The sequence below is a fragment of the Amblyomma maculatum genome, chromosome 5, assembly GCF_055883805.1.
Source record: "Amblyomma maculatum isolate TAMU_Amacu chromosome 5, ASM5588380v1, whole genome shotgun sequence".
NCBI classification, from domain to species: Eukaryota; Metazoa; Arthropoda; class Arachnida; order Ixodida; family Ixodidae; genus Amblyomma; species Amblyomma maculatum.
Genome location: NC_139348.1, coordinates 88,262,171 through 88,270,631, shown reverse-complemented (window position 1 = coordinate 88,270,631; position 8,461 = coordinate 88,262,171). Strand labels below are relative to the sequence as shown.

The 8,461-nt window shown below is 42.6% G+C and overlaps 1 pseudogene; it reads left to right on the top strand.

The window, feature by feature from the left end:
- Positions 1-281: 281 nt before the first annotated feature.
- Positions 282-1,817, top strand: LOC146188657 (myb/SANT-like DNA-binding domain-containing protein 3; annotated as a pseudogene).
- Positions 1,818-8,461: the final 6,644 nt, after the last annotated feature.

Here is an 8,461-nt window from a genome sequence, read left to right as displayed (position 1 = left end):
TCACAATAAACAGCTTTCAGTGGCCGCAAAACATTAATATGTTTTCATTGTTGCATTCACGCAAGCTGAACGCAAAATGTAGACGCACAGGGGCTATTTTTAACTAATTCCAATTTTCAGTCTGGCCACACTTGTTGCCGTTTTTTTTTTGTTGGTGTATTTTGTCATTTCTGTTCTTCGTTTTCCATCGCAGTTAACACGTGTTTGGTATTTGGAGCTTTCTTTTTTTTTCTTCCTATCAAACTAGCTGATTTCGTCGCTTTGTTTTCGTTTTTTTTACAATGACATCAGAGAGGAAAAAAATCAATTTTACTGAGGAGGAGCGGAGTGTACTCATTGATTTGGTGACCGAAAGGAAAGATGTTGAAAACAAACGCACGGACGCGGTGTCTGTAAGTCACAAGAAGAAGGTGTGGGAGGAGATCGCGCTACGTTTCAATAGCCGGCACGGCGTGCGACCTCGTAACAGCCAGCAGCTACGAAAGTGCTGGGAAAACTTGAAGGAAAAGTGCGCAGGTGCAAGGCGACTGACACCAAGGAGTTGTTCCGTACAGGTAAGCTGCCTTTTCAACGCATGCCAGCACCGCGACAGTAAACATGCCTCACTGTGGCGTTCCACATGTGCTGCAAAGATTTTATAACTGAGCATTCGCTGAGCCGAATTACTGTCGAGTGCAGATGTGGGTTGTGAGTATTGCCCACATCAATAAAATTTGCTATTGCGTTTTCAGGCGGTGGCTCAGCTGTTCAGTCAGCGCTAACAGAAGAACTTGAAAGGGTTGGCGCTGTGGCATCGCACATGTCTGTGCGCATACCCAATCCCTTCGACAGCGACCGCGCACGACACGACGCAAACGACAGTGCCAACGGCGGAACATACGCCGACGAATGCACAGCAGCAGTGGCGCGGCTCTTGGCGCCGATGCAGACTGCACCAATCGCTGCATTGCGTGAAAACGAAGGTAAGGGGTTTGCTAGCGCCCTGCGCGTAATGGGTGCTTTGCAATGTTTTGCATGATGTATGTATGTCTGGATAAAAAAATGAAAGCTTGATACTATGCATGTTTCGCCGCGGCACAACATGAGGCTCCCTATCTCATTATGTTTTCAAGTATACCGCGAAGGTCCACGGCCGGTTTGCAATCGCTTGCATGGTTCCCTGTGTAGGTGTCTTCGCAAATATCGTTGTTATAAATGCTAAATTGAATTTCATAGTTGGACCGCTAGGTTTAGAAATAATGTGAATGAACACTTAGAATAAACAGGAAGCAGTATAATCCCGCGTAAGAGCTAGAGCGTCTAGTCGTCTGTGACGAAACGTGAGAAATTAAAAACGCATTACAGGCTGACTTAACAGTATTAATATTTATGTTTATATCGTGTGGTAAGGCTGTTACCTGAATGAGAGATCGCCATATGAAAGGTGGGGCTATTGAAACACTTATTTGGAGCCGTATTTAAAAACTTTGAATGACAATGTTGTCCGGGCATTTTTTTTTATTTATTTATTTACCCTAAAGGCCCGATGGCCCATTACATAGGGGGGGGGGGAGTGGAGCATCGAGCAAAAAGATGCGATGAACAAGCGCAGCACTAATGTGAGGATGTAAGAGGAAATAAATGAATACATCAAAATCCTGCGCATAATATTTTCACTGTCAAGAATAAGGACACTAGCATATGGGAAAATGCGTTACACACGATAGGCAAAAGGAAGTAAAAGGGAAAAAAATTTAAGTTGTTGCACAGCAAATATTCTCTCATAGCATATTATACCTCGTGGGATGTTTTTATGTTTGATATCCCTAGACTGCTGATTGCATCATGCTTTATTATGCACTCTCAATGGCGAAGAGAAATAATGCAAAATGCTTCCAATGTTTTACAGATGCAGACGAACTCCCAGATATATATGAGGGAGATACAGACATTTGCCTCAGCAGTGAGGATCAAGCGGATGGATTTTTACCACCACCACGGCCCCAATCTCCGCAACCTCCCGCTCCGGCGCCAGGGTTACGACAAAATGCTGGCAGCAATGTTCAGAATGGAGCCCTTCATGGTAAAGCTAGCCGGCGTCGGACAGCACTCGAAGAAGAGCTGGAGGCTCGTTTACAAGCTGTCACTAATGAAAAAAATCAGAGGCGCAGAGAGCATCTCCTCCGAATGCGCATGATGCGGGCAGAACGAAAAGAAAAAAAAATACTCAATGAACAAAAGTTATTGAATGCCAAAGCAAAGGCTAGTTTATTGCAAATTCAAATGCAGTTGATGCAAAGGAAAGCCTAATAAATGCAGAAAAAAGTCAGTTTTGAAGTACTTGATTTGAGTGCAAATAAATTATGTGGCAGCAGCAGTAATGCTGACAACAAATCATACGTATTTGTTCAATCTCTCACTTCAGGACAAAGCGAGCATGAGAAACGTGCTATAATATACATTATACACTAAAGCCCGATGTTTCCAGAGGTCTGTGGTGGAGATTTTTCATCAATACTATTCATGTGGGATCAGTCAAATCAAAGCTACCTGCAAGGTTTTCTCATGCTAGATGGACAGTACAGAAAACCTATTTACCATCCTCTACCTCCTGTGGTATTGGAAGGGTTATGATATAAATAAGGTTACTCCACACCTTTAGCCCTGTGTGATTAGTGGCATAAACTTGATCATGATTGTGACGAAAAGTGCTGATTAACAATTCGGTTACGGACTCTGAACCCATTTTGAGTGTCCTGAGGCTGTGGCTGTGCAGCTGTTCCCACTGTTGCTCCAGCAGGAAGCAGAGTAGGAGGGGCCAGTGTAATTGGGAAGGCTGGATGCTGGGAGGGATTGGATCTTGTAGGCGCAGGCTCAGGTTGTGCAGAGCAGCACACGCTGTGATCATCAGCACCGAAGTGGTCATCTTTATCTGCAGTTTCATATCAAGGCACGGAAAGCACCTTTTCCAAATGCCGAACACCCTTTCTACACTGTTGCGAATCCTTTTCTGCGAGGTGTTGAATCTAGAAAAAAAAATATGGTGCCAGATGTACTGCAGTTGTCAATATAACATTAAATATTCAAAACGTTCAACTCCAGTTACAGCTTACCTTCGCTGTCCACTATTTTAGGGTCCTTGAATGGAGTCATAAGATAGTGGCGACAGGCATAGCCAGAATCTCCCAACAAAATTCCTGGCACAACACCATCTTCGCACTGGGCTCTAGCACGACTGTTATCAAAGATGCGACTGTCATGAGCTCAGCCTGGCCAGCTGGCGACAACATCCAGGAATTGTAGCTGAGGCCCTGTGATTGCCTGCAACAGGAAAGTGCCAATGCGGTCAGCCTTTTTCTAGCATAGTTCAAGGGTAAGCAGCACACCTCAACACTGCTACAAGCAACAAGCCACTCTCAATACAGACAATATATGACATCTTTATCAATAGCACTCACAATATTACTGCGTGATTTGAACATTTGTTTGCAAGCTGGTTACACCACGTCGAGCTATAATTTGTAAAGTTATACAAATGTCTGATGCTTGGTTCACCAACAACAAAGTGAAGGAACTGTTATCGACAACCAGTGGCTGCTTGTGAAACAAAGACGCCTTTCCTGTTGGCCTGTTTCTAGCTTTCATTTAAGGTTAAGGGACACATCTCGACACGGCTAACAGTAACAAGCCACTCTCAACACAGACAAAATATGACAACATCTTTATCAATAGCATTCACAATAGTATTGCGTGATGTGAACACTTGTTTGCAAGCTGGTTAACCTACGTCGAGCTATAATTTCTAATGTTATACAAATGTCTCATGCTGGTTTGCCAACAACGAAGTGAAGGAACTGTTGTCGGCGTCCAGTGGCTGCTCGTGAAAAAAAAAATACCCTTGCTATTGGCCTCTTTCTAGCCTTTATTTAGGTTAAGAGACACATCTCGACATGGCTAACAGCAACAAACCACTCTCAACACAGACAATATATGACATCTTTATCAATAGCATTCACAATAGTACTGCACGATGTGAACACTTGTTTGCAATCTGGTTAACCCACGTCGAACTATAATTTCTAATGTTATACAAATGTCTGATGCTGGTTTGCCAACAACGAAGTGAAGGAACTGTTGTCGGCGTCCAGTGGCTGCTTGTGAAACAAAGATGCCCTTGCGATTGGCCTGTTTCTAGCCTTTATTTAGGATAAGAGACACATCTCGACATGGCTAACAGCAACAAACCACTCTCAACACAGACAATATATGACAACATCTTTATCAATAGCATTCACAATATTACTGCGTGATGGGAACTCTTGTTTGCAAGCTGGTTACCCCACGTCGAGTTATAATTTCTAAAGTTATACAAATGTCTGATGCTGATTTGCCAACAATGAAGTGAAGGAACTGTTGTCGGTGTCCAGTGGCTGCTTGTGAAATAAAGATGCCCTTGCTGTTGGCCTGTTTCTAGCCTTCATTTAAAATTAAGGGACACATCTCGACACGGCTAACAGCAGCAAGCCACTCTCAACACCGACATTACGTGACATCTTTATCAATAGCATTCACAATATTACTGCGTGATGGGAACTCTTGTTTGCAAGCTGGTTACCCCACGTCGAGTTATAATTTCTAAAGTTATATAAATGTCCGATGCTTGGTTCACCAACAACAAAGGGAAGGAACTGTTGTCGACGTCCAGTAGCTGCTTGTGAAAAAAAAGCCGTTGCTGTTGGCCTGTTTCTAGCCTTTATTTAGGTTAAGAGACCCATCTCGACATGGCTAACTGCAACAAGCCACTCTCAACACAGACAATATATGACAACATCTTTATCAATAGCATTCACAATAGTACTGCATGATGTGAACACTTGTTTGCAACCTGGTTAACCCACGTCGAGCTATAATTTCTAATGTTATACAAATGTTTGACGCTGGTTTGCCAACAACGAAGTGAAGGAACTGTTGTCGGCGTCCAGTGGCTGCTTGTGAAACAAAGATGCCCTTGCGATTAGCCTGTTTCTAGCCTTTATTTAGGTTAAGAGACACATCTCGACATGGCTAACAGCAACAAAGCACTCTCAACACAGACAATATATGACAGGATCTTTATCAATAGCATTCACAATAGTACTGCACGATGTGAACACTTGGTTGCAACCTGGTTAACCCACGTCGAGCTATAATTTCTAATGTTATACAAATGTCTGACGCTGGTTTGTCAACAACGAAGTGAAGGAACTGTTGTCGTCGTCCAGTGGCTGCTTGTGAAACAAAGATGCTCTTGCTGTTGGCCTGTTTCTAGCCTTTATTAGAGACACATCTCGACACGGCTAACAGCAGCAGGCCACTCTCAACACAAGGAGAATAAGCCAATGACCTTATAAATTATGTTCATTTGTTGGTATGATTAATGTTACAAGTGTATAAGTCACTTGGCTGCATAAAAAATTGTAAGCAAGGACTGTGACTACTGCTAGTTCTGCAGCAAAAATAGAGATTGCATTCAACACAGCCAATTTGCTAGCTTTTACAACTGGGACACTTTGATACTGCTTGGATTCATATCATTCAATATGACGGTCACACAGAATCAGCTTCAGTAGTGAGTTAAATACTATGCATGTCAACCGCAATTAGAAGGCTGACTGGTAAATATAACAATTGAGGAGGTATTATTGCTGTTGATGATTTCAAATAATATTTCGCTGTGCTTTATATAAAAGAACAAGAGTTCGAGTTTTTCCGAGTAATGTATACTCAACAGAAAAAAAAAGACATCTCCGTTCAAGTTTATCCTCTGTCACGAACTGGCGGGGATTAAAAACACGTACCTGAACGTTGATCGAAAAGTAGCCTTTTCTGTTCCTGAATACTTCGGCGTCGTCGCCTCCGGGACTCTTGATGCGGACGTGAGTGCAGTCTATGCACCCGATCACTCCAGGAAAACCTCCCATCGTATAAAAATTCTGCATTACTTGCGGTGCTCGCGTGCAATCAGGCAGTTTCACGAGTGCCGAAAACAGTGTGGCAGCGATCATCGAAGTAACGCGCTCCACGATTCGCGACACCGTGGGCTGTGAAATGTTCACCAGGTCCCCACTCACTACCTGGAAGGTTCCGGCGCCATAGAAGCGCAATGTCACTAACAACTGGAGAAGCGGCGGCACGGGGCAACCACGGTCATCTGTGTTCGCTTGAAGCGCAGCATTGCCAGGAGCTGCAGAATGGCCTGCTTCGAGAACCGGTATCGGGAGAGAAACTCGCTGTCCGTGTACTCTTCCATTGGGTTGGTGCGGTCCCTGAATATGCGCCGTAATGTTGTCACATATGGGCGGCCTTCGCGGTTTTCAATTTCTCTTACGAGGGCGACGAAGTCGACGAACGCCGAGAAACTTTCGTGATGTGTAGCCATCTTGGACGCCAAAAGGTGCGCGTTAAGATAGCTCCCAAGCTACCTTTGGGAATGCTCACTTATCATTAAGTTAAGGTCGCGAAAAGGTTCGGCTTTTGTACAAGTTTGGATTCTGAAACACGTTAAGCCGCTGTTAAGTGGACGAAGCGATAAGATAAGTTCCGTTTGAGAATACGGCGGTTAGGCTTCAGCGCATAAAGCTGACCATAGCGGAATACTGAACAAGTGTCGAGCATTTTTACTACTCCGACTAAGGTGCCAGCTTTATTTCAGTGTAGTTTATTCTAGGTTACACTATTATTTCCATATCTTGGGAGTGACTGGGACAAATAATCTCGAAACTCTTATTATTGCAGATCGAAGCAATATATTCGACTTATAGAAAACTTATCAAGATACCACTTTAGGTCTTTCTACTTCAGCACAACCGCATATTACCGGTACCAACATTATATTACCAACGACTGGCTCAGGTAGCGGTCTTGGATTTCAGAGCCAATCAACAATATGTTTTTTTAATGCACGACTTTTCAAATACGACATGAGTTTGAATACACCATTTTACAGAAACCAAGAAACAGGACACATTATGTTACGCATTCTTTGAACTGGCAAATTCCAAACATTTTGATCTACCACACCGAGTTGTTGGACATAATAAAGAAATCTTCCTTTCTTTTCTTTTTGCAAGCCTTCCTTTCTAAAGAATGCAAACTAAGTGTACTTATTTGTTCTTTTTGCGTTCAAGATATCGAACGTTCATTTCTTTCTCTTTATTTACTACTAATATCTCTACATATACTGCATATGTGTCTTCTTTTGCACTGCACTGCACTGTTCTGTGATTGTTTTGGCCATGTTTTTTGAGTAATATGAATGGACATATTGCTTAAATGGGAAACTCCGGTGGCACAGACATGTCCATTTTGATCTTTATATTGTTTCTATATGGGTATGTAGGTGCTCCCTGTTTTGTTCTAGTGGTGTTTAGGGCCCAGTGAGGCGGATGTATTTTCGCTTTTTACCCTCTGCACCAGGTACTCTGCTGTCTGAATTTTCCTGAACAAAAATATGACGCAAATGCTTAGTAAGGAATCGTTATGATAAATCTGTATAACGACGATGTGTAGCGACTACAATTAATTACAAATGACTAAAAATGCTTAGTTGTGTATAGCATTGACTAAAGAGACAACGGACGACTTGTGATAATCAATATGCCTAAAAAGGATTTGTAACGACCACAATTGTTTAGAAAGGACTAGATAAGCTTAATGACAAGCAATTATTAAAATGAGAGGCCAAGCGAACAAAGGAAGGAGAAATAGGTAAATAGAAGAGGGAAGAAAACGAGGCGAATGATAATTAGGAGGAAGAGTAGGCTTTCTCCGTTGTACCTTTATGAGATATCTTAAGAGACCCTGTAATTTTTTCTATTCGGTGCTCCTGCCCCAATAGTGCCTAATAATATTTAGAGAATAGTTCGCATAGGAGTCCGTAGGAAATCTGAGGGTGCACCCAATCTCTGCCTTGATCGCATGACTCCACAGCACCAATTCACCCCGTCCTTTACTCTTACTGTGGATCTCCATGGGGCCAATCTTGCTGATCCGTTTCTTGAAATAAAAACTCTACCGATGGCATCTCATCACTCGCATGCGAAGTATTTATATTTCACCAGCGTGCGACGCACAGTGCCTTCCAGGAGGATATATTACGAGATTGATAATTACTGGTTTCCTTTAACTAAAGTATTCCACTTTCCGACTGGGACCACGGTGCGATATCAACGGTTTTAGTGACGAAATAATTACTGGTTGGAGTATTCATAACAACATACCTTTAATGAAGCACCTCTTAGCGGATCTAAGAAAAAGGCCGAGAAATAAAACATTTATTACGAACTCTTAAAATTTTCGTCAACAACCGAAACATTTTGTCCAGTAAGCGCGCTCACTTAAAGTGCACCGCATGTGTGACAGATCTGATTTTGCGAAAGAAGCTGATGATATTGCTTCCGACGGGTATCATTCAAAATGAAACTGAAATTTCTGAGGATATTTT